The sequence below is a fragment of the Ursus arctos genome, unplaced genomic scaffold, assembly GCF_023065955.2.
Source record: "Ursus arctos isolate Adak ecotype North America unplaced genomic scaffold, UrsArc2.0 scaffold_3, whole genome shotgun sequence".
In the NCBI taxonomy this organism is placed as follows: Eukaryota; Metazoa; Chordata; class Mammalia; order Carnivora; family Ursidae; genus Ursus; species Ursus arctos.
This window is the reverse complement of record NW_026622985.1, coordinates 62163008-62189137: the sequence shown is the minus strand read 5'-3', so window position 1 is coordinate 62189137 and position 26130 is coordinate 62163008. Positions and strand designations below refer to the sequence as shown.

General features: G+C 48.5%; 1 long non-coding RNA gene across 2 annotated transcripts in view; it reads right to left on the bottom strand.

The window, feature by feature from the left end:
* Window positions 1-408: 408 nt before the first annotated feature.
* LOC113266471 (uncharacterized) overlaps window positions 409-26130 on the bottom strand; it is a 53840-nt gene continuing 28118 nt past the window's right edge. For both annotated transcript variants that reach the window (XR_007188169.2, XR_008956378.1), the window contains 6 exons: window positions 18164-18817; window positions 17344-17513; window positions 14416-14559; window positions 13943-14161; window positions 8133-8391; window positions 409-536 (listed from right to left, as the gene is read on the bottom strand). This is a non-coding gene — a long non-coding RNA (uncharacterized LOC113266471). The remainder of the gene's footprint in view (window positions 537-8132; window positions 8392-13942; window positions 14162-14415; window positions 14560-17343; window positions 17514-18163; window positions 18818-26130) is intronic.

The window sequence follows — 26130 nt, the reverse complement described above, 5'->3', positions numbered from 1 at the left end:
GAAGGAGAATGGCTAGAGTTGTGCATCCAGAAATTTCTATTCACCTTCATGAACCCAAGAATCCCGTCCCCCTCAGGACTGTTAATTGTGTCTGACATCAAGTAGGGGCACTGGCTGGATAGAACAAGGCCCAGGAGTTCTCTGTTCCCTGAAAAGCTGGCCGCAGACATTAGCCTTCCGTGTAAACGCAGGAGTTCCTCCCCTGGGAGCTTGCTCTGAGAGAGCTCATGGCCAGCAGCCCATGATGGTGACCCCAAACCCCTGATCTAGCTGGAGGCTAACAACCTCAAGCCAGACAAGCCACATTCTCTCCAATCCTTCCCCTTCCTCTCCACCCTAAGACATACTAATTCCTTTAGAATAAATCAAAATGAGAAGAAAGGCTCAGCCAAGTAGAACTTACCTGCTTGAAAATGCCTCGGATTTCTTCTACTTTGGAAAGCCTTGTTTCCCCCTCCTTTGGTACTGCCTATATTAAAAGATTCCTCTTGATAACAAAGAGCTTTCGGGTCAATCTTCAACCTAAGTTAGATTTCCTATACAAGGGCAAAAAGAAGCAGATCAGTGTGGTTCATTTAATTGAGACTTTACAAAGTCTCTTCGTGTGGTCCATTTCGGTCTAGGAATGGAATAATTCAGTAGTGAAATAGCATATTGCTGCAACCAGGGCAAGCGTGAGGTCAAAATACAAGAAGGACCACAAAATCAATTATTTCCTCTCCAAAGGGCCTTTTCCAAGTTATTCTCAGGCGAGAAGTTTTTACCAGCACAAGTCTAAAGACAAGAAAATTCCTCCCAGAGATGTAGCACGACTCAGACAGATAGGGCGATCAGGTTAGGTTAGCATCACAGCGTTCTGGGCAGCCCACATCTCGGCATCTACATCTGCACAGACCCGTGCAGTAGCATGTAGCACCCAGGAGAGCTGGGCTCCTGGTCACAGGGCCTAGAAACATGAACTTTGAGCAGTTGTAGCCAGAGAGAAAGAGACCCCTTTCCTATTCTAGTTGAAGCCCTTACGGAAGGGGAGAGCCATCCAGGGCAGACTGGAGGGCGACAAGGAAGTGTGTGGGTACAGAAGATCGATAGAGAATGAGAGAAGACACTGTCAATCGGAAGGGGCTGAAACATCCGCCACAGCTCCATCTGGCTACAGCTTCACCAGCCATTAGTGGGATGGCCTTGGAAGTGAATATGGGAGACACACTCTATATTTATTTGTCCTTGGTGCCTTCCCACTGAAGTTAATGATTCAATAGTTTATTCTGTAGCATGTGATCGGCCACAGGAGTGTAACTTAATCAGGGTTATCCTATATACAGATTTGCCTAATTTGAAAGCCATTCCTCCCACGGGCAGGGAAGTCTCTGGTCCTGTGGTGGGTAACTGGGACATTGGGTCATCTGCGGGTGACATGAGAGGGCAGATGACATGAGCATTGAGTGTCTACCTGTTGGCTTCACCTGGGTATCGTTCTAGAGCCAGTATGCTGCCAGGCATTCCAGACAAAGCACTATCACCGCGGCTTCTGCATGGCTATGAGCGGAAGGGAGAAGTGGATTTTGAACTGCAGGTGACTTATTTTCCAGGTCAACTTTGGGACGCCAGTCATTTCATTTCCAGGACCATCTGCCTAGAGCAGGGGAGGGTGGCTTGCTGCGGGGGAGGGGATCTGTGCCCCATCTGTAGAGGAACGTCCTGCAGACCGCTGACAGTCCGCATTTGGGAATGTTTACGGCACCTGCACAAGTGAATGCCCATTTGTATTTGGATTCAAGGAAAGGACAGTAATAGATGCTCAATCAAACGTTAGCGGCCTCAGAGCGTGAGGCTCGTGCTGAGTAGGGAACCTCAAGCCAATGAGCCTCGTCAGTGCAGAAGGACAGCGGGAGCAACCACAGAAAGGCGGCAGTGAGGGCTCCAACGGTGGGCTAAGAAATAGGGCATTTTTGGTTAGAGCCACATTTTCGTGTGAACGGTTAATGAAATGTGACGTGGACACTTGAATAGGATAGGACTGAAAAGCAAACTGGCTGATAGAAGAACAATGTGGAGAATTTTGCAAAAGAATTTTTAAATTGATGTTTGTATTCGTTTCCTTTTGCTGCTATAATGAATTACCACATGTGCAATAGCTTAAACCAACACCAATTTATCTTAGTTTTGGAAGTCAGACATCTGAGATGGTGCTTAAAATCCAGGGGCCAGCAGGGCTGCGTTCCTTCTAGAGGCTCAAGGGGAGAATTTGCTTCCTTATCTTCTCCAGTTTCTAGAGATGGGCTTGTGGCCCTTTCCGCCATCTTCAAAGCCAGCAGGGTGCTATCTTCAAGCCTCAATCAATCTCTCTCTCTCTGTACACACACACACACCCTGCTTCCATCACTCCACCTCTGCCTGACCCTCACAATGACTCCTACAATTACAATAGGCCCACCCAGATAATCCGCAATAATCTCCCCACCTCACTCGCATCTACAAAGTCTCTGTCACCATGTAAGGTACCAAATCCCCAGGCTCGGGCAATTAAGATGCGAACAACCGTGGGGGCTGAGGGCTTTATTCTCTCTACCACGATGTTGTCAATGGTGAGTCTTAACAAAGAACTTATTTTTGTAATAATTTTAGATTTACAGAAAAGTTGTCAAGGTAGTACAGCCTAGTAAGTCTTTCAAAAACATTTCTTCATCTCAGTTTAGGCTGTACAAATGTTTTTGCGTTGAAAAATAGTTGAAAACAAATGAGCCATCTGTGAGAGTGCTTCGTGTTCCTTGGAAAAGAAAACGCTGTTTAGTGCAGGGCGTCTGTGACCCCCTGGCTGCCTTCAGAGGAAACCACACCACGTTCCTTGATGGGAGCTGCCAGCTTTGTCCACCCCTAGGGGCTTCCTGGGGCTGACTCCTCAGAGGACAGGGCCCAGACCTCGTGACCATTACTGGCCATGCAGACGGTAAAGTTAAGATGACTTCTCTCTACCTGTTGGGAAACACATTCCACTCTGAAAATCCTTCTCTGTGTCAACTCCTTCCTGTTTCCTTCAATCGTTGCCTTACATGCTTCTGGGCATTTGCCACTGTAACTGGCTGGGCGGGTGGTACCTGGGAACCATTGCCAGGTAGCTCTCCTGAGTCATCTGTGCCTGTGTGGTGAGCCCTCTGCCCTCAGGGACGCTTCCTGGGAGTCTTAGGGCCACTGAGCTCCCTTCACTGGCTCCTGCCTAAGAATCGTCCCCTGCCGTGTGCTCTGGGACAGAGCTAACCCCGACGGTGATTTGAGGCTACTGATAGGCACGATGGCTTCCAAACCCAGGTGTGCATCAGAATCACCTGTCATGCTTGGCAAGAAATACACCACGAAATGACTCTGGAACAGCTTGTTGCACAAGAAAGCAAGGAATTACTCAAAGAGTGGTGAGAACATCTCAAAAGGACACAGACGCCAGATCGAATGTTTAATCTGGGACAAGTTGAGCATTGCAATGAATAGTGACTGTGATGCCTTATAAGCCATCGAATAAAAAAGAAGCCACCAGTCCATATAATTAGCTAAATAAATAAGAGAAGGCCCTTGCTAATATCTATCTATCTATCTATCTCCCCCATGTCGGAGAGTCACCCACTGAAACGCTGCTTCAATAGATCTAGAGTGGGGCCCAGCACTTCCAGGCATAGCAGTTCTAGAAAGGACCTGAAGAATCGTCACGTCACTCATTCCCTCCTCATCTGTTGAAACCCAGCATGCGTCAGGTGATGTACTTCGGTGGGCTGCCAAAGGGTGAACTCTTCCTGCCCTCCTGGAGCTCACGGGGGAGGTGCTACTTACACATTTAAACAGCCGCCCGGGAGGTGGGCTCTGGGGTCTCTCAGCCTGGAAGAATGAAGATGTGGCCTGGTGGATGGGGAGAAAAGGGCATTCACGACCCAGGGAAAAGCAAAGGCGTGGAGGAGGGCAGGGCACGGTGGTGATCTTATTGCGCAGGCGGTGAGTGTCCTGCAGGCTTGGGACAGCGGAAAGCTGGGCACGACGCGCATGGACTGGAGCGCATGCCACGAGCAGGCACTGGCCTGGGCATCTTTTGTCTTCGGAGCCACGTAATCGCCACCACGGTCACACTTTACACAGACAGAAATGGCACGCCGCGACCGAGGGACTTTCCGAAGGTCACAGTGCCGGGACTCTAGAGCGCACGCTTTTAACTCTTCGCTGGGCTTTCAGTCCTTGCTTTTGTACGGACCAGCAGGCTTGGCCTCACCTGGGAACTTGGTAGACATGCAGAATCTCAGGACAACTGCACTTGAACTTGATCCCCAGGACAGGCACATGCACCTGGAAGTCTGAAAAGTGCCAGTGTAGGTCGGTCTCTCTGGTCTCTACTAGAAGCAGGAATGGGATGGGGACAGTGGGTGGGCTGTTAGCAAGGCCAGGTCCAGGTCTGTCATGGGGCTCTCGTGAGGGGGGAGGGGACCCGGTGGCTAAAGTGGCCTTCTCCCCGACATGGGCTTTCTTTCTGTATCTTGACTGTAGGTTCCTTAGGAGTGGCCTGTGCTGCTGTCTCCAGCAGATCTAGCATGGTGATGTCCCTCCATCTGCGGCCAACTCAGCGCTCTGTGGACGGCTCCCTCCCTCCGGACCTGGAGCCACAAGAGTGCCCACAGCGTCGCACAAGTTCTGCAATTCCGACTCCTCCATCTGAGCGCTGGCCTCACGTCCGCAGGTATCTCTGCTCTCCTGCTGGCCTGTCCTGGGCCCAGCCTCTCCCCGCTGCCTCAGTCACCCCAGTGGCAGGTGTGAACCAAGCAGGTGATGCTGGCTGGCAGGAGGGAAGTGCATGCGGGGGCCCGTACAGTGACAGGCCATCCACTCCCTGTAGATGGCTGGACATCACTCAGCACCGGATAAAGAAAACCCCATGGCCCCTGCTCCTGTTCTCATTTTGGCAAAAAAGAAAAAAAAAAAAGGTATCCCAAAGTAACATCTACCACAGAATTGAGGATTTTCTGTTCTGGGAGTCTAGTCTAACCAAGAAGTCTTGATATGAATTTATGTCAATGATGGGCATATTTTCTCTGAGTTTCCACAATCATTGGCAACTTCTACACTATTAAGAACTCAATCTTAACCCCCAGGCGACCTCGGGTCTGGGCTTTCGTTCTTGGCCGCGGTGCTGTTGGTGTTTTTGCCCATCAGTGTGCCCAGACGGACACCGCTCTGCATTTCTTTTTCTGAGTTAGGATTTAAACCCTGAGGATTTGAGTGTGAACTAAAATGTATTTCCATTAAAGGCATTTCTATTGCCATAGGGGAAATACCGCCAAGTCATTCTGATATCCCAGACTCAATCATAATTAATATTAATAATAATTACTAACACTTATTGGTGTTCCCTCCCTAAAAATTTCTGTTGTCATTAACTTGCCCCCAATTCCCTAGGAAACTGGAGGGATCTGGCTCTTTCCCCTTAGCGCCCTTTCGTGTGTCTTTCCTCCCTTGAGTGTAGGGACTGTGCTTTTTATCTTGGAATCCCACTGGCCAAGCGGTCAGTTCCATGAATGGACACTCAGGCTGGTGTCCTGCATCTAGGAAAACAGACAGTGGAGCAAGTGGAGAGAGCGCTCTGGGGTGGGGTGGCATGACCCCCTCACCCATCCACACACTCCTATTATATGGACGGGGAGCCAGTGGAAGAGAAGGAAATCACTAGAAATTAGGAGACAGATGTGGTGATTTTGCAGAATAATGGATGACCAGGTTTCCCGGTAAGCCCCAGTCCTACCACAACACTGAAAAGATGAGCATCTCTAATCAAGACAGTCAGGTGACACCCTGTGGGCAAGACTTGTGGAGACCAGGGGAGGAGGGTGTGTGCCTGGTGAACCATGACTTGGGGGGGGGGGGCTGTGCCCTGGCCCGATTCATCCATATTCCTGAACCCCCTGCCCACCCTTGACCACTGAGGCCCTGACCCCTGGCCACGTGGCCAACTTGTCTGTCCCATCCTTTCCCTTCTTCCTGGCACACCTCTTCTCAATCATCCAAGGCTATGAGCAACATCGGTCTTCAGTCTCCAGGGCCCCTTTCCCTCTTAATGACCCCATTAGACGTCTCCCACCTTGGAGCCCAGAGAACCTATTCTTGACCTCTCTGTGGCTCATGCTCCTTATCTGTAAAAGGGGTGAATTTTAACTGGAAGCATATGTTGAAGGCGTTTTGCTCCGTGCCTCAGAACATTACACAGCCAAGCCTGGAATTCTCGTGGTGTGGTTATTCCTACTGAGCGGGCTCAATGTCGGCCACAGGCAAGGATAGGAAGGGCGGCGGGAACCTGCCTGCCTTCATGAAGAGCCTGGTTCAGGAACACGGAGCCAGGGCGAGTGGGTGGAGAGAAATGACATCTGGGCCTTTCCGGGTCAGGGTGCCCTTTGCCTTTGGGGGAAAAAAACTGTTTAATTTGGGGAGGATACCCAAAAAAGCAGGCTCTAGAACAAGGGAGGTGGGGTGCAAGAGCTAAGGAAAATGCCCTTCAGCTAAACTCCCGTCCACAGTAGAGTGGAAACAGGGTTCCCCACGTGCTGGGGGGCCAAGGACCTCCATCTGGTCTCTCTGTGCCTCACCTCAGATGGGAAAAAGTAGCATCCCTCTGTATTCTTTAAGGTCTCAACGACAAAAATGAAAACAAGCTGTGATATACAAAAACTTACTGCTTGGCACCCACTATTAGTGAAGAATTAAATCATTAGCTCAAGAGTTAAAACGTGGTACCTGGTGCGCAGAATATATATTCCACCGCCTTCTGCAGAAATTGAAACCTCACCCAGTGTCAGAACAGTCAGCTGGGAAAGGAAAGGCTCAGTATGTTCCAAGGAGAGGAAGCAGGCGCCGTGAGCATTGTTAGTGATGGAGGAGATCCGTCACGCGCGAGACATGCTCAGGCTTCCCAACCCACCCATACTGGGGGCTTTGCCGCACTCTGGGACTCTTCTCAGAAGGGCAAGACAAAGGGTTCTGGCTGTAAGCCTTGCCAGGTGGGAATAACTTTTACCGTGTGAGCTGCGTCTGTGACAGCACAGGGTTTTAAGGAACCGGCCCAGACACTGTTTTGTTTTGCATGGTTTTACACCGATCTTCATATGTTCTCTAGGGTTTGAAGCCCTCTCTGGGCGCTGGAAATCTAGGGGGTGCGGGCTGGGCTGTTAACAGTGTTTCTGAAGGGAGAATCCCGGCACTTGGTAATTGACAAGTGGGATCCCAGTCATCAGACACTTATTGCTGGAAACACAGATCTGGGCCTTGAGGGCCACTTGGCATTAGAGAGGACCCCTCCAATGACATCATGGCTGGCACTGAAGTGCTCTAAGGATATGTGGGCCTTACTGCCGTTCCAGATTTCAAAGAATATTCCAGGCATCGACAGCTTTCATGTCATCAGACGTGGAGGAAGAGAGAGGGGATCCCATTTACAGAGTGCTTTACGGGCTAGATGTTGTCAATCTGTGGTCTGTATGCTTCACAGGAACAGCTTGAAATAGGGCTTATGTGTCCATTTCAGAGATAACGAAACTGAGCCTTACTCTAATGAAGTAAACTGGCCCAGTGTCCGAGGGCTTCCAGCCAGATCTGCCAGACTCCAAAACCCCTACCCTTTACTCTACATCACAACGGCTCCTGTACACAAGGGTGCCCCGTCAAGGGACCCCACAGGGGTTGGCTAACAATTCACCATCACGTGTGGGTGGGGGCTGTGGTCGACCACTTGTCCAACCCTGCAAACTTTGTGCCTAGCCCTGGAGGGGGTCCAACTGATACGTCCAATGCCAACCCCTGGTACCTGTGAATGTGACCGTGTTTGGCAATAGGGTCTTGGCAGGGATAATTAAGTTAAGGATCTTGAAATGAGATCATTCTGGATTTAGAGTGAGCCCTCAATCCAATGACGGGTGTCCTTATAAGAGAAGGGAAGGGGAGATGTGACACAGAGAGACGCAAGCAGCAGGCCACATGAAGGTGGGGTCAGAGATGACTACAAGCCAGGGAATGCCAAGCATTGCCAGCAGCTACCAGAAGGTAAAGGTTTTCCTCAGAGGTTCTCCTCAGAAGGTTCTCCCTCAGAGCCTCCAAGAGGAATCAACTCTGCTCACCTTGATTTCAGACTTGCAGCCTCCAGCACTTCGAGAGAATCAGTTTCTGTTGTTTTAAGCCATACAGGTTGCGGAACTTGTGACGGCAGCCCCGGGACACTGACACAGGCCTGATCTCCGTAGTAAGGGTCATATAAGCCATTTGTTATGTTATGTGCATCCTGTGTGTTCCAGGCACTGAGCTGAACAGGCACTAGCTCCCCTGAGCCTCTCACTCACTCTATAAGGTGGGTGCTGTTGCTATGATGATGTTCATTATCTGGAAAGAAACAGACACTCTGATAAGTCATCAGGTCCCAACTGCTCTAGTGCCTAGAGGGCCAAACTCTGCCCTAGGCAGTCAAGCCCCACACCCCACACCCTCACACAGTGATGAGTCGGTGTGTGGGGGTGGGGGGGCTGTGGTGGGAAACGCCTGCCCAGGGCACAGAAGTCATGGAGGCTCAGCCCTCATCCGAAGGTTTGTACAGGCTCGAAGTGGGTCTCAGAGCTGCACGGGACCACCGGCAGTATCTGACGCTTCCCCTCTGCCCCGTCCCCACTTAGTAGACCAGGGAGGTGCAGTACTTTCTCTAAGGAACACACCTCCCCCTGGCAGTCAGCAAGAGAGCCCAGCAGAGCTGGCTCCTCATTCCTCGTGTCTTGGAAATGCCCAGGGAGTGGGGGTTCCTCCTCTGCCACAGCCGGAAGGACTCCAGAGCAAGGTGCCGCTCCTGCCCTTCCCTGCCAGGTTCATCTGGAGAGGATTTATACGAGCAGAAGAGCCCGTAAATATAATCTACAAGTCCACCATCCCTAACAGTGATTCCCAAATCCCAAAGGCTCAGAAAACCCAAAGTTTGGCAATTTTAATTTGGTAGCAAAAACCCGACTTAAATTCTTATACAATTCTTTATAATCTATATCTATCCCCCTCGGAGTGATATTTCACTGCAGAAATATTAGCATGATTCATTTCAGGTGCCTTGCCCAGATGCTACCCGGTGTTATGTAATACAGGACATCACTACAATTCCTTAATAAAATCTGGAAATTCTGAATTTTAATTTCTGATTTTGAAATATATCTATCCCAAGGATTGCAGGTTAGAGATTGGGGTTCTCTTCTATTTTCTCCAAGCCTGTCCTCTGCCTAAGAAGGATTAGATGCATGAGGGACAGACAGAAAACCCAGTCTCCCACTTGCAATGGAGGGGGTGTGTGTGGAGATGTTTAATTCTTGAAAAAAAGGTTTAATTTGAATTTAAGGTTGCATTAAGGAAGAAAAGTAGAATTTTTCAAGTCAGGGAGACCTGGGTGCAAACTGAAGGTTAAAAGTTCATAACTCTATTGCATCTAAGCAATACCATTTGTAAAACATCTATTAAATGGGAACAATTGCACTTACGATGCAGGACGGTGTGGGTGGGAGTGTTAAAGGAGCACGCGTGAGGAAACCGCAGTAACCGTAAACAGACACCCCCCCACCTCCTTAGTGAAATTCCTCCCCCAAAGCTGGCCGAACTGCAAATTCTCAGAAAGAAAATCATATTCTTTCCAATTCTTAGCCACAGATATTTGACACTTGGAACCAAGAGATTAGTCTGACAGCGTCCTAATCAGGCTTTCCATTTGCCAACTGCCTCCCACTGAATTACCCTAGGACTTGAAGGGCTCTGCAGCCTCGGGGGCTCCCCCCCAGCACATCTGGGGATAGAGACCAAGGGCAGCGGAGGCCACCCGAAGACTTGCAGCTGTTCCACTATTAAAGGAGGTATCTGTTTTCAACGTCTTTTGACCACGTTTAAGTCCCCAGGAGACCCTGGACAAAGGAATTTCTAGAGGACGCTGGACAGGGAGTGTGAAATTAAAAGACCCCCTGGATTTGCTGGGGGAGATTTCACAGAAGCCTCTCTCCTGACAGAGAAAGAGGGTCTAGGAAGTGATGCTGGAGGGAGCAAAAGATCTAGAACATATGTTTTGTTTTGCTCAGTTTCTTTCATTTTATTTGAAAATGTAGGGTCTTTTCCTTGATTTATATTATTGTCATTAAACCAGTGGCCTCATCAAGCTAATCAATAAAAAATATTGGGGGTCTTTAATTGTGCAAGGGCTGGCAGGAGGTGCAGGTGATTAGAGCCCCCCACCCCCACTTCAGGCTCCTGCCCCTGCCTGACGACCCACTGTGCTTCACACCTTATATGGGATTGTGAACCTGACCTTGAGGACTCTTGGTCTGGGAGAGGGGAGATTAATTTACGTTTTATCCTGAAGCATACCTGCTGCCTATAAGTCTTGAAGTAATTTCGGGACCAGGACAAACTATTCTTATTTCCCTGGTTTCAAATGGGGGAGGTGGGGGTGCCTGGGTGGCTCAGTCGTTAAGCGTCTGCCTTCGGCTCGGGGCCTGATCCCAGGGTCCTGGGATCGAGCCCTGCATCAGGCTCCCTGCTCTGCTGTCTTCCTCTCCCACTCCCCCTACTTGTGTTCCCTCTCTCGTTGGCTGTCTCTCTGTCAAATAAATAAATAAAATCTTCAAAACAAAAACAAAAAACAAATGGGGGAGGTGAAGCTTCCTGATACTTATCTATCTTCACGAGGTAATGCTGCAGCCAAGGTCAGTCACGTTTGGACAATGATGGAAGGAAAAAGAACATTCTTACAGGCCAATGGTGCCCGTTCTCCACTTCTTCTGCCCCTCACACCTGATGCTAACAGGTGTTCACACATAGAGTCTCCGGCCCTATGAGGGTGTGCTAGAATCTCCTGGGGGCTCAGAGGATGAGAGGTGGAAGGTTGTGTCATTTGGGCGGAAATCTACTTACGACAATAACTTTGGGATGATCTTTCCTCTCCCTGAGAATCAGCGAGCATTGGGACAATTCATTCATTAATTCCTTCACACCCTCATTCATTCGGCAACTTCTCTGTGGCCCACAACATGGAAGCAGTTGCTTCTACTTCCATGGTGTTGCACGTGCTGCTCCAACGGGCTCTTGTTCATTCTCTAACCCAGAATCAAATGTCGCCCTTTCTGTCAGACGTTTTCTGCTTCTCTCTCTCACCTCTGAATGCCCTGAACACAGCAGGTCTCTGTGACGTTGATTACTCTGAATCTAAAAATCACTTCATTTTTCTGCCTCTGTGGTCCTGTAGCCTGTGAACTCCTGGGGGAATGGATCGCTCTGTCTTATTGGTCTTTATCTGCCCAGCCCCTAATCAGAGCCCAGCATACAGAAGATGCTCAATAAATATTTGTTGAGTGACTTAATGAAGCATTTTTCAGAGCAAACAGCATCGAAGTGTGACCATTAAAATGGTATGTGTGGGGGTTGGGGAGGCAGGACTGGCTGCTCATTTGCAAAAGTCTGGGAGTGGCCTTGCTCCTGGGACTTCTTTAAGCAGGTGCCGGGAGGGCGTGCTGGGAGATGCCATTGTGCAGATAGTGTCTCTGCAGATACTCTCCGCAGAGTAGACTCTGCGGTGCCCTGCCAAGATCCCCTCAGGCCCTCCTACCGGTTCTGTGTGCCCACTTCACTCCTCAACTTTGCTCTCCGGTCTCATCCCTGGGGTCCCTGGAGTTGGTTGCGCAGCAGGTTCAGAGTGCTGGGAGCACCTGGGTAACCCCCCCAGAGTGACCGCCAGCACCTGACTAGTGTGGGTGTGAATGCTCGGCTCCCTTGCCACAAGGGAAAATTCCAAGACTCAACACACGTTCTAGAACTTTCTGCAGGAGCAGGATCAGGTTGGGGCTGGGACTTTGCCTGAAACTGAGCCCTTGCCAGCTTCCTCCCTCTTCCCCATCCTGTCCCCTTCCCCTTTCCCATCTCCCCCACCAGCACTCCCTAACAGATAAGGATCTGCTGCTGGGGCGGGGCCTTTCTGTGTCTCAGCTTCCTCGTTTATAAAATGGAGACTAGAAGAGTACCTATTTTTATGGTGAGGATTAAATTAAGTAATCTTCATAAAACACGACACTTAGCAAGCACTTCAGTAATAGAACTCTCACATTGCAGCTAGCCAACTGGGCCCCCCAAAATCAAGGCTGCATCTTCCACTCCCCACCCTGTCTGTGTCGCTTGATGTAGCTAAGTAACTAAGCCCAGGCCAACTGGACTCGAGCAGAAATGCTGAGTGCACATAGCAGGTAACGCCCCTTGAAGGTGAGGGCAAGGCTCCACTCCTGCTGGCTAGAATGTGGGGTGACGGTGAGGAACGGCGCAGTCAGCCTTGACAACGAGGTGGAAGCAGCACGCAGAGCGACGGGGCCCGGGCCCGGACTCCCCGGAGCCACCCTGCCGGCCTGAGACCGCCTCCTGGGTTACACAAGAGAGAAATGTCTAACTGATTTACGACATTGTATTGGCATGGGGACCTCTTCACAACAGCGGCCAAAACTCTGCCTTACGTTCTCTGGTCTCCCAGCGAAGGGATTACTTTAGGAGCAGACTCGGAAATGTCTCCTGAAACAGCCAACTCCTGTTTAGGTGCAGGATTTCTCTCCCTTCCCTCACTGGGTCTCTCTCTCTCTCTCTCTCTGCATGAAAATGGGATAAGAATAGGAAGGTATATTACAAAAGAGAAAATGAAGGAACGACAACTCCAAAGAGAAGGTAACTTTCAGTGCTTGCTCGAGCTGGTGGAAATAAAATGAAAGTGGGCAGGAGTGGGTAGACCCTGCCCCAGAAAATAATGGTTCACAAATCCCAATTCTAGAACGCTTCTATGCTGCTCTTTCGCTCACTTCTAAAGCTCACCAACAGAAGCGGAACGAATCTGCCGCATTCCTCCCACAGAGTCTGTCTCTGAGGCAATGGCAGTTGGAGACCCTGTTGCCAATGCTGCAACACTTTGTAATTTTGTACAAAAGTCATTCAGTGATTGCTGCAATTTGTCCAAAAGTGAAAATAGACTCAGAAGAGAGGAGTTTATTTAATTAGTGAATTGACACAATTACTCTGTTCATGGTGTGTAGTTGGTCACTGCGACTGCCCAGGGGCACGTTGGTGTCCTGAGGCATAGAGTAGGGACACTCTTCTTCTTTCTAAGGGCCTTTCTAAGTCACAAGCAAGGAGGCACTAAGAAGGAAAGATGGCTTTCTGGCCTGGTCCACCCTCTGGGGCCAAGCTTCTCAACTTTGGCCCTGCTGATATTTTTTTTGTTTTAAGAGTTTATTTATCTGTCAGAGAGAGAGAGAGAGCACAAGCAGGGGGAGTGGCAGGCAGAGGGAGCAGAAGGCTCCCCCCTGAGCAGGGGGAGCCCGATGTGGGACTTGATCCCAGGACCCCTGGATCATGACCTGAGCCAAAGGCAGTCGCAACCAACTGAGCCACCCAGGCACCCGCTGCTGACATTTTTGTTTGGGTAATTCCTTGTTGGAGGGGGTGTCCTGGGGTTGAACAGCATCCCTGGCTTCTACCAGTAGATGCCAGTAATACCACCACCTTCCCAGGTGTGAAACCTAAAAATGTCTCCAGACATGACCAAATGCCCACCGGGGTGTATGTGCCAACTAGAGTTTGTTACGGACCACTGCTCTAGGCTCTGGCTGGGGAAAAGCCAGTGGAAGCAGCCCCCTGAAGTTGTGGTTTTGGTTTTGTTGCTGTTTGTCCTTAAAACATCAGCAAATAGTTAGAACTGGGGAATGTACACTCTGTGATGGGCCCAACTGATAGAGTGAAGCTCACAGGGTAGCAGCCATTCTCTGATCTTCAACAGAAACCCAAAAAATAGAATATTACCAAGAGACCACTTTGAAGACTGCAAGCAAAGGCAGTGAACATGCCGATAAAGGAGAAGAGCAGAGGAAGAAGAGCAGATGCCAAACAGTACCTGATTTAAACCAGTAATGGCTGTGTCATTCCTTTCTGCCAGTGATTGGTCTACGGATGCCAGATGATCCTGGGAAAGATATTCTTCGCTGGTAACAGGTAGATGGGGAGAAGGATCCCTTTCCGTTCTTCTCTTCCCATGCCATCCTATGCTGGGATGGAATGTTTGAAGCTGCAGCAGCCATTTTGCAACCATGAGACAGCAACCAGAGGTCAACGTCTATTGAAAACATATGGAAAGAATCTAGTTCTTGATGATATGGCTCAGCCAATGAACCAACTTTAGGACCATCTACCTTTAGGCTTCTTGTTAAGTAAACAGTATATGCCCCTATGACTTAAGCCACGGTTAGCTTGGTTTTCTGTCATTTACAACCGAAGCCATTACTAATCAATGGGAATGTTTTCAACTAAAACTAGTAGAATATCCAACTTAAAAAAAAATACTTATAAAGGGAGAAGGCATTTTCTCACCTAACAGGACGTCCTGAAGTAGGTAGTTGGTTTGGTGGCTGTGCAGTGTCAGTGTTCTGGGCTGACTAACATGTGATTCTCCTGGCCTTTTCCTCATGGTCACAGTATTGCTGCCACAGCTCCAATTTCATGTCCACACTCAAACTGTAAGACAAGAAAGAAAGAGGCAAGTTTTCTTTGCCTATTCCTCTCTTTTTATCAGGAGAAAAAAATTTCCCCTCAAGCTCCTAGTAAATTATCTCATGGTCTCATTGACCAAAACTGGACCACATACCAAGACTATCTGGGAGAGTGAGCACTTGGCATTTTAAGTCTCTGTCATGGGGGGTGGAGTTCTTCCAGAAAAGGCTCTTCCAGACGATTATTGGGTCAGCAGACAACAGTTTCTGCCACAAAATAATTACTCGTACCATATACCCTATGATCAGAATGTATTTCCCATTGAGACTTCTTGTCCTGCTCCACCCTAATTGTCCTCAAAGCAGGTTGTCCCAGCTTCCAATTCCAGCAGAAGAGAGAACTAGAGCCAATCTGTTTAGTTCTGGTGGTCTTTCTCCCTGACACGTGGTGTCACTGTTGAAGACTATTCCCCAGTTCTGCCCTCCCCTGCTGAGAAACCCCTTTGCCAGCTGGGAAGCCTGTCCAGAGCGCACCGGTTCTCTTAGGGAAGACAATCACACACCCTCGGCCCTAAGCCGACTGGGGTGCTCTAGCCTCTGCTCCCTGAATGTCAGCTCTGCATGCTTGACCTCTTCCCAGGGCTTAAGCTGGTTCCAAGTAGTTGGAATGCAGGGCCACACACCGCCTTCCTCTAAATGAACTCTCCTCTCTCCCAGGACAGCCTGTCCGCTACAGGAGGCCATCTGCTGTGACTTCCAGGGCCCCAAACACCCTTTCCAGAGGCCACACTCATGCCTCCAAGACTATTCTCAGCACTCACTACAGTGTGATAGGGCCCATAACCTATTTTGCTGAAATAAAGACAATAATAAAACAAGTTGAACCTCTAGCAGGACCTCCCCTCTAATACAATCCACTGGTACATGAACACATTTGGCTCCAGAATTTAATCCTGGTTAGAGGCGCCCCGTCTACGAAGGCACCTGCTACATCGGATTACAGCCCCCCATAGATTTCCTGTAGGTCTGGGCCCCATCTTCCTGCCTCCCCCCCCTTTACTGCCCTGTCTGGAGTCCAGAGTAGCCTTCCGATCCATTCAGGACTGGCCCTTATGAAAAATGAGGCCTGGAGTGGGCTCTCACTCCCCTGCCGGGACATCTGGAAGCTTGTGTTTGTTTTCAGAAACTGCTGCCTGATAGCTTTTTCATTGACAATAGGGAGCAATTTGGCACCACACATAATCCTGGATCACTGACTTGGTTAATATTTCATGATGTCTATTAGTCATTTACATTTATAGGAACATGGATCATAAAAAATTAAAGCTTTAATTGCTTTGGGTTTCCCTTTTTTTTTTTTTTTCAATTTTTTTATGGTTGAGAATTTTTCTCTTAGCTATCTTCCAAATCTTGGGACCCGAATTACTCGAAAGAATCAGGGAATTTAGAGATACAGTTCGGGGACAGCTTGATAGATGGCAAGACACAAAGGTGTATGAAACAATGACTACCATTCCTCAGCACCGCGGTGAGGTGCTGGATTAAAGGAATGACCCAACGTATCATTTTTCTCTCAGGGAGCATAACTATACCAGGGAAGGAAGGTCGAATCTGTCATTGTGGAATTTCTGCCACGAGGACAGCCCAACACTAGAGATCTTGGAAAACGACCCTCAGAGAGTGCGGCCCCGGGGAACTAGCTTCTGTGGCAATGCCCCTTTGGGATCCTCTGCATTAATTAGGTGTTTCAGATGTGTCCAGGCCACAGGCCTCAAATACACAAGACATGGAGTAGCCAGACAGGTTAGCCCAGCCCCGGAGGGTCACCTGGAGGGCTAACTTCTGTAGCTGGGCTCCCTGGGCCAACAGATCCAGGGCTTGCTCAACACTGCTGCCGACCTGGGAAAGAATATTCTGCACCTCTACCACGTAACTGCTCCTCGTCATTTGGGGGGCGGGGGTTTACTTGTATTGACTTGGTGCTTTCAGACAAATTAACCTGAGTCTCTTCGCTTGGCCTCCCTGGAGGTGAAGAACGGTCCTGTGAGACTGGCGATGGGGAGGATTTGCACAGTGGAACCTTCAGATTCGTTCTCTGAAGACAGGGGCTTGGTGGGGGTGGTGGAAGGGGCTGCCGTTCGGGGAAGAGGTGGTACATTCTACTCTAGTAGAAAGGCCTGGAAATCAGCCTCAAAGGATAAGTGACAGGAAGTAAAGTTGTATGAGGCCGAAGGCATGTGTTTGTGTACGTCGTACGAGATGTGTGACCTTCTTAGCAGAACAACGTTCCCAGGGAAAATCTAAACAAATTGCTAATCAGACGAGAGCGCAGCATTCTCTCCTTGAATTACAGCTGTGATATAATAGATTTTTAGATGAAAATAATTGTTTTATGTCACTTCAATTTAAACCATTTCACCACAGAAATTACTTCGTTGAAAAGAGAACATTTCTGCTTAACCTCTAAATCAAGCAAAGCTTTACCAAACCAGATTTGCAGCAATATAATACCCTCAACCGTGTAATATATAGGACCCATCGTGGGCTGTCACAGATTCCGGACACCAGCCATCCAGTGCTGTGAAAGCTTCTGCGAGGGTAGTACGGCATAGGGAGCATGAGCGAACCAGACACTTTGTCTCAAGGATTAATGTCTTTTTAAGCCTCCTCAGATTTGCATGAACATGCTTAAATTAAACTGTTTTTCTATGATGTTAGTTTTTAGTACTCCTTAAACCTCAAACGCATAGGCTATACCTCTTACAGACAGCTTACCGTAGCGTGCCGCCGTGAAAATACCATTATTTACTTTATTGACGTCATGGACATCTTTTCATGCAACAAAGAGAGGGAAGCAGAACTTAAGAACGTTAGCCTTCGACTTCTTGGTTAGTTCTACTGATTTCATCCGCTGAATTCCCTGAGGTATGTGAGGCAAGTTGATCCTTCAGATGGGCTATGGGCAGGAACTTGCTGGAACTGTGGTGAAACGAACAAGGCAAAGTTCTGCGTTGTGAAAACGAGGAAAACAAGCCTGTTACTAGATTCTTATTTTAGATTAAAGAACTGAATTCTGTTACTACTGTGCAGCATGCTATTATACCGAATTCTGCTACCGCGATGCAGATGAGTCTCTGAAGCATTATTTTTTTCTAGAACATTTATGGACCCAGAGACCAAAGACAGCGTCTTTGCCATGCCACGGTGAGTTACAGTTGCTAGCTACCCTGCCCTCCTGAAAGACCCTTGCATATGAATGATGCACTCCCATCATCCACTGCAGTTCTGTGTTTTGCAAATAAAGGCAAATCGTCTGCCTTGCACAATCGCTGGGTCCCAATGTTGGTGGCATGAGAACATTATCAAGAAAAATGAGGAAGTACAAAGATAGCACTTGCAAAGCAGAATCAAGATAGCTGTCCCCTCCCGTGCTCTGCGTGCGGTGGTGAGCACACCTGTGGGAGGCTGGGGCGTGGGCCCGTCAGCAGCCACGGGGCTGGCCCCCCCCACGGGAACTCTGGCCATTAGTACACACGGACAGACATGCTGCTTTGGTAAGAAGTGCAGAGCCAGACTGTCCTGCAGGACATTAGCTCAAAACCCAGGAAAATAAAGTAAACAGCACCAACCCAACCGGCCATTGCAGTGAGTTTCAACAGATCCACAAAACCGAAGGACCTCGATAGGTTCAGCGTACTTCCTCTTTCTGCTTTCCTCTTAATGCTCACAGTACGTGGCCTCAGATTGACAAGAGGACAAACGGAACCTCTTCTAGCTCTTCTGGTGAAGTTTCGGCGCCGCCAGGATTCCCAGCACAAACCCCCGGTGCTTACAATGAGAGCAAGCTGTTTAGAAGAGTAACTCCATCTTCACGGTCATTTGGAAATACTCCGCAGAGGATTAAGGTTAACAATACACAAATACACACAACGGTAGTCACACTGAGAAGACAAGATTGAACTAGATCGAGTCATTCTGTAAGTGCTTGCTAGCAGAACGCCAGAAACAACTATGAAGAAGAAGAAATGATTTTAGGACTTGAGTCCGAGAAGTTTCTTTGTTGTCTGAGTCTCTGCCGCGTGGACTCACGCATGTGGTCACGCTGCCGTACTCTCGCTGAACCCCGTATGAGAATTCTCCAGCAGTTCCTTTCTTCAGTATCAGTGTGGGCCCTGCCAGGTCGTTCACTCGGAAGGTCACGAAGTCTCACAGGAACACGAACAGCTCACTCAGAAACACATCTACTGGGCGTCTGCGCGCAAACAGCACGAGAACCGCGGCATCTGCCGAAAAAGGGCAACCAAAAAAGGCCACTTACTTTCCACGAATCTTCTTGGACCCTATGTCTCCATGGCTTCCGAAGAGTAAAGCCTAAAAGGTCAAAAAACCTCTTTCATCGTGTGAGGAGACAGCATCTCAGAGAGGAGGAGGGCTTGCCAAACGGTCCTGCAGGACATTAGCTCAAACCCAGGCCTGGAACTGCGCTCCCCTCCCCCAGCTTCTGAACCCTCCCAGGTTGTCCCTCAGTCCCCCTCTTCAGGCATCGAAGGCCCAGGAGGTACAATTTTAGGTAGAAGGGACTTCGTCCCCACCTTTATGGCGCTTACTAACAGATGAGACCACCATCAATTTGTTAGACTCCTGTGACGTACAATTACAGATTGTGATGTGTTCTGAGAGAATAGGGCCGAGACCTGTCACACTATTCAGGTGTGAGACAGGGTTGTCAGTCAGACAGGGTTGACTGCCATGAGCAGGGGACATCCGAGCAGAGACGTGAGGATGGAGGGGACAGCTCCGAGATCAGAGGGAGTCTGACTCAGCGGAGGGACTGAGAGAGTAATGGGAGGACACTGAGGGCCCAAGGCTGAAGAACAGGGCGATGGCAGTCCTTGAGCACTCCTGAAATCACCCTGTTCCCATCTGCATCTCAGACGGCTGTCACAAACCAGCCCGTCCATCCAAATCATATCGGGAACTTAAAAAAAACATTTCTGCCCCTACCCAACTCTGTGGTTTAGCAGAACTGGGGTAGATCCCAGGAGTTTATTTATACACACACACACACACACACATATATATATAAATACATATTTATATATCTATAATATTTATAATATATATATATTTATCTTAAAGCTCCTCCATTTATTCTACTGTGCATTGAGGTGTGGGAACTTCTGGCTGAGGACATTTGAGGAAAACAGAAACCATTTGAGGTTAAGTGACGAGCTGACTTTGATTTTTTGCTCAGACCCTCAATGTGCCCATTTGTCAGCGGGGCTAGAAGTACCTGCCTCGTGGGGTCAGGGCAGGGTTGCACCAGATGATATCTGCAAAGAACCAGCTCGGGCCTGGGTACCTCGGTACATTCTCAATACATAGTGACTGTAATTAAATCCAGGCCTCTGGTTCCAGGGGGGGCTATTTTTAGAAGGAAGGATTATTTTTATCACTCTGCAAAGTATCCAATTGTTTTTGGGAAACTCTGGGTTACACGCCTCCCAAACCCAGAACAATTCCTGTCCCTTCCACCCTCCACTCCTCCCCTCCCTCCACCCCCACCCCCTCACTGAGAGCAGGAGATTTAGGGTCAAGGCCATTTTAATTCTCTACCCTACCCCCAGCCCCACCCCCACTCTCTTCCCAGCTAGCCATATGGGTGAATAATCTTTCCCCTAAAAATAGACAACGGGCACAGGCTCCATCCAGATTGGATTTCACCTCTTGTTTTTAAGGCTGTCAATCTGGCAACCAGTACTGAGGCTAAATTATCTTCTTGAAAATCTTAAATGACGAGAGGAAAGCCTCAGGGGTACAAATTCTTGGCGTTGGAATGGTTGTGTGGCAAAATCTCCAGATCTGAAAAATTGAGCAAGAGATTTGAACCACAGCTATTTCTTCTTGCAAAATCAGTCAGTACTCCTGGACTGTTTCAGTGGGAAGGCGACACCAAGACCAGGTTGCACAGTGGACGACTGGAGAGGGACAAATGGGAGCCCTGAGTTTGCTTCTAGATATTGTCAAAATGGCTTTCAGGTCTAACGTCCAGCACCTTCATTCTCACAGGAAAGAACAAAACAGACTACAAGTTAAAGGTAGACGGGGAAGGTGTGAGGGATGGGGAGAGGGCGGGAAAGCCAAAAGGGAAAATGGGAATGTCTGGGGTTGAGGTTTGCTTGTCAGTGCTCTCCCTGGACCACTGCTCTAGTTTCTCCCATACTATTTAGGCTTTCTGTTGATGATCCAGACTTTTCTGTGATGGACTGCCCTTCAAGGTCAGCTTCACCCCTCTTGGTCCCTTCCTTTATTCTCTCAAACACAATTGGCACAAGACAGTGTGTTTATTATCTTTACTGAGCGTTAGAGTGGCCTAAGAAGATTATGGTGCAGAAGGGGAGAGCATACGAGCTGGACTGGCAGATTCCACCCAGTGCTGCTGGAGATTATGGGCCACGACAACATGTAGGATTCTGGCCGCTCCACCAAAATTCTTGTTCTTGTAGCTGTATTTCCTCATTTTTGCATTCATTTCTTCATTACCAACAGTCATTTCTGGCTGTTCCCCCAGCTAGTGACGACCCACCCCCTCTTTACCCCCCCATTCCCGTCCCCCTTCACCCAGGGGTCCGTCTCCACTCGGCCCATCCTCCTCTCACTGCCCTGCTTATGACTAACTTCTTCCAAGTCCAGTGGCTTAAGGAACAGGATGGCCGTTCTCTCTGGATGACAGAGCATGCTTTTTAGACGAGCAGGTTGACCAACATGCCTGCAGCAGGGGTGTGATGAGGAGGGCTTCATAAGGGCACTGGGTTGTCTCTGCCATGGACCCAGGGTGCTAGGCTATAGAGGGGGCCCCAGGGTTCAGCCAGCACAGAGAAAGATGAAAATGTCTGCATAGGAGAATAACACAACAGAAGTGATGCTTTAGGAAGATTTGAATGCCATTAGAGATGAACAATTTTGGAAAGTTAAAGAGGAATCCTTTTGTGCAGCAGATACCTTTTATTTAAATAAAATTTTAAGTCATTTATCAATAAATTCATACTTCATCTATTTGTTTTATGAATAGTAGGTGGATGCCAGCTTGTTTAATTATGAGTTATTCATGGTTTGAGAGTCTACAAACTTTCCCAAAACTTATCATTCCTTAAGGACACTTTATGTGCCAAACATTTGCTGAACACTTCTCACACATGCTCATTTTCAGTTAAGAAAATTAATATAGGTCTAAAATGGTCAAGTCACTTGTCAAAGGCTACACAACCAGAAAGTGGCCAGGCTGGGATTCTCAGTTCTTACTGACTGACATCAGTAACTGCAACTAAGTTGTGGTTACCTGGAAATGCAATTCTGGGGTGAATCTTGAGTTGGTGCTGGAGGAATGCACGGCCAATGAAAGGTTGGTAGGGTCTTCAATGCCTTCAAAAGAAAGTTGGTGTGCATACCTCACTGAATTGGTCATTGCAGCCCCAGTTCAAACCCAACAGCACGTGCAATATGGCTCTGGGGTGAACTGGAAGTTTGCCTTAAGTGCATCTGAGAGAGGGAGCGTTGGCTTGAGTGGCATGGGGCTCTGACCATCCAACAGACTTGGGAAAATACAATGCCCCGCTTGGTGGTAGTGAATGAGAATCTTGCAGCCTCCGCAGCAGGCTCCAGGCAGCCAGGCCCGTCTACACGTCCACCCGCAGCTCAGACTCTCGAGCGGGGCCTCACTCGGTGTTCAGAGGTGCTACTGGGATGGCAGACGTGGCCGGTGGGTAACTATCTGTAATCCAGACCCCAAGCTGCCCCTCTAGCTCACAGCCTGCCCTCTCCATTTCACACACATCACTTCAGTGCAAAGCTCAGCCCCTTTGCCAGCTTCTACCCTACACAATTAAAATTCACCCACACCGAGCACGGCCTGAAGTCAGCCACTGCAGTGAATATAAAAGCGTCGTGGGAAATTATGGAAGCAACCCAAGTGTCCACCAATAGATAAGTGGATAGATGCATACAATGGAATATTCCTCAGCTATAAAAAAAAGAACGCAATCTTGCCATTTGCAACAACACGGATGGATCTAAAGAGTATAATGCTGGGGCACCTGGGTGGCTCAGTCGGTTAAATGTCCAACTTTTGATTTTGGCTCAGGTCATGATCTCAGGGTTGTGAGATCAAGCCCTGCATTGGGTTCCACACTCATCAGGGAGTCTGCTTGAGGATTCTCTCTCTCCCTCTGCTCCTCCCCCCACTTATGCTCTCTCTAAATAAATAAGATCTTTTTTAAAAAGGGTATAATGCTAAGTGAAAAAAAGTCAGAGAAAGACAAATACCATATGATTTCACTCACATGTGGAATTTAAGAAACAAAACAAATGAACAAAGAAAAAAAGAGACCGAAAAACAGACTGTTAACATAGAGAACTGATAGTTATCAGAGGGGAGGTGGGTGGGGGATGGGTGAAATAGGTGAAGGGGATCAAGAGAACACTTGTTCTGATGAGCACTGAGGAATGTAGAGAATTGTTGAATCACTATATTTTACACTTGAAGCTAATACAACACTGTGTGTTAATTATACCGGGAAAAAAAAAGTGGTGGGGTAGGAACCAACTACACATACTCCTTCCCTCACCTCCCCTTCCCTCTCAGGAGCAACACAAATCTCTTTTGTCCCTTTTACTTCAGTGCTTGACTATGTCTTTGGGGACTACTTCTCCTTCCCAAGAGACATATCAAGCAATTTCTCCCCCAACTATCTGGTGTTCTCTCCAAGACAAAGCCTGAGGAATAAAATCTCTCCATCTCACGATATAATTGGGGCTGGGAGATTTGACAAGGGAAAGGTTTTTCATAGCCCTGAGATTTGATCGATTTCATATAAAAACTGAGGGAGAAAAAGTTCATCCACAAAGAGGCTGAGAAATTCACGTTTGGGCCACTATGTCCAACTGCTGACCAGGAGCTTGTAACTGTGACCTGTTTCTGCGTACCACACTCTTCATCAGACTGCATTTTGTTCAAGTTGCCCTGCAGTCTGGGGTAAAGGCCTAATTTCTTAACATGAAATCCAGGGATGCCAGAATATTCTCTCATTTGAACACAGAGGTCATTTTTCTCATTGCTTCCTGTTTTGCGTTCGTTCATCTTTGACGGTCTAGATTCTGCTGAGAAATTAGCTCTTGTGTCAGAAGTCCTTCCAGACTGTTTATTGTTCTCTTTTCCATCCAAAGTTGTAAAGCGCTACTTGTCAGTGGTGGGACTGGGGCCACACAGGAAGTAGTCTGTCATTTCTGAGTTCCCAGCACTGGTGGGGACACTGATAGTCAACCAGTCATCCAGGACCTCCTCCTCTTGCCCACTCCTAGCTTTCCACGCCCACCCTCCAGCAACTTTTCCTTTCAAACCAATTAAAGGCAAACAAAAATTTTCTACCACAACAAAAACGAAGGTCACTTCCAACACTCAAACTGTTTCAAGGATTTAGAGATTCCACATAATGTGGAAAATGCTTTTGACATAGGAATTGAGCTCAATGTTGAGCCATTTTTTAAAAGATTTATGTATTTTATTTGAGGGGGGAGGGACAGAGGGAGAGGAAGAGGGAGCGTCTCAAGCAGACATCGCTCTGAACACAGAACCCGACATGGGGCTCCATTTCATGACCCTGAGATCACGACCTGAGCCGAAACCAAGAGTTGGAAGCCACACAGGGGCCCCTCATTGACCCATTTATAACAAAATACAGGACAACAGGTTTGTTGCGAAAGAAGCTTTCCATTTATCCGTCAAAGGAAAAATTATAATAATAGCTAGTATTTATTGATTTCAATATTCACATGAATTGCTTCATATAACCCCATGAGGTGGGACTGTTACTATCCCCACTTTCCAGATACGGAAACTGAGGTTTGGAGACAATAAGTGACTTGCCTCAAGGTTGCTCAGCTAGGCACTTTCAGGGTTAGAGTTCTCACCCCAGGGGTCTGGCCCCAGCCCGTGCCTTTGGCCACAGCCCTGCAGTGACTGTGGAGGGGGCGTCCAAGGTACTGGCCTTCTCGTAAAGACAGTGTAGAGGAAACTCCTTTTTCAGATTTCAGTTACTTATCGAAAGCAGCAGAGTTTTCCTTCTCCATCTTCCGTCAGTGCTCAGTCTCTGCAGATGTGGCCCCTGCTTCCCCTGCTGAGTGTCCTTACTTCCAACCCAAGGTATTTATAAGATAAAGACCATGGCTGGATTTCAGTATCTGCTATACACAATAAAAGCTTCATTCTATTAACCCAAATTCTTTGTCCTTTCTGGACCTCAGTGTTCTGATCCGTAAACTGGGCACAATAATAACTACCCGTAGGCTCATGGTAAATTAGAAATGAAATGACATATGTAAAGCATAGGCCCCAAAACAGTTGGCCTTTAATAATTCTGGTCCCCTTGCCTTTTCTTCCCTGGATTTAGAGGATTGAATGTGACCTCTTTTTGTCGGCCAAAGCTGGACAAGCTGGCCTGGGCAGCCTTTCTGCTACCTGCAGGAAGCCTTTGGGAGGCTTTAGGGAGGTCTGCCGGAGCTTGGAAGCTTTTCTCGCACTGAAGCCCAAGATCAAACGTCAGGAGCGGGCGGGGTGGCTCTGTCCCTCTGTGCTTATGTGCAGCGAGAGAACCTCAGAGCCACGTACTGGCCAACCGCTCATTCCTTCAGCACCGCTGGTGACCCCCTGCATGGTCAAGGTGCAGAGATGCTTGCTATTATGCAGAGTTGTTTTTTTAAAAGCACATTCAGGGCTCTGCTAGCTCTCACTGACGTAGCCCAGTATTTCACCCCCTACAGGGCAGTGAGGCACACTTCAAATCCCAGCCTCGCCACTTGGCAGCCGTGTTGCTTTGGGCAAAGCCTCTCAACTTTCTGAGCATCGTCTGCTCGCCTTCGACGCTCCCCCCACCTTCTACAATTCCACATGGCCCTTAAAAACCACGCTGCACCTTTCTCTGCCAACTGTTTGCTGTGAATCTCCTAGTTTGTTTGTTTTTTAAGATACTTCCTGGATAATCCATCCTGCTTTTTAAATTCATCTGAAGCCCAGAGGACAATGCATGGCATCCAGTGATCGAGTGATGGATGCAGCAAGAAGCCAGAGAGAGCAGAAGCATCAGGAACCAGACTCCCAGTGGCCTTGGCAGGACCCGAGGGTGACTGCACTCGGGGCAGTGCTGGATGTGTCACGTCAGATCCTCCTGCAGAGCTGAGCAGCCTTCAGTGAGCAGCCCACTGCTGGGAGGGCAGGTGACACCGGGAATCCCCGCTCTGCCGACCTGGCCCTTGCTGCTCAACAGACAAGCGCGGCTGTCAAACCCAGCTCTGTTTCCTAACATTGTAGCATCCGCTCAGCAATGGGGTGGGGGGTACAGCCAGGTCCAGTGCTCCGGCCACTGGTTTTCAACATAAAGGAAACTTGTTCCTCAGCCCAAATCATTAAGGAACTGATAACAATCCGTTGCCAAGGTAGCTATTCTTTCAAGACGGTCAAACAGAGAAATTACTCAGATAGTCAATAGTGATGTCATTTTGAACCTAGTGGCCATCTGGCATCAGGTCAAGAAGCAGAGCCAAA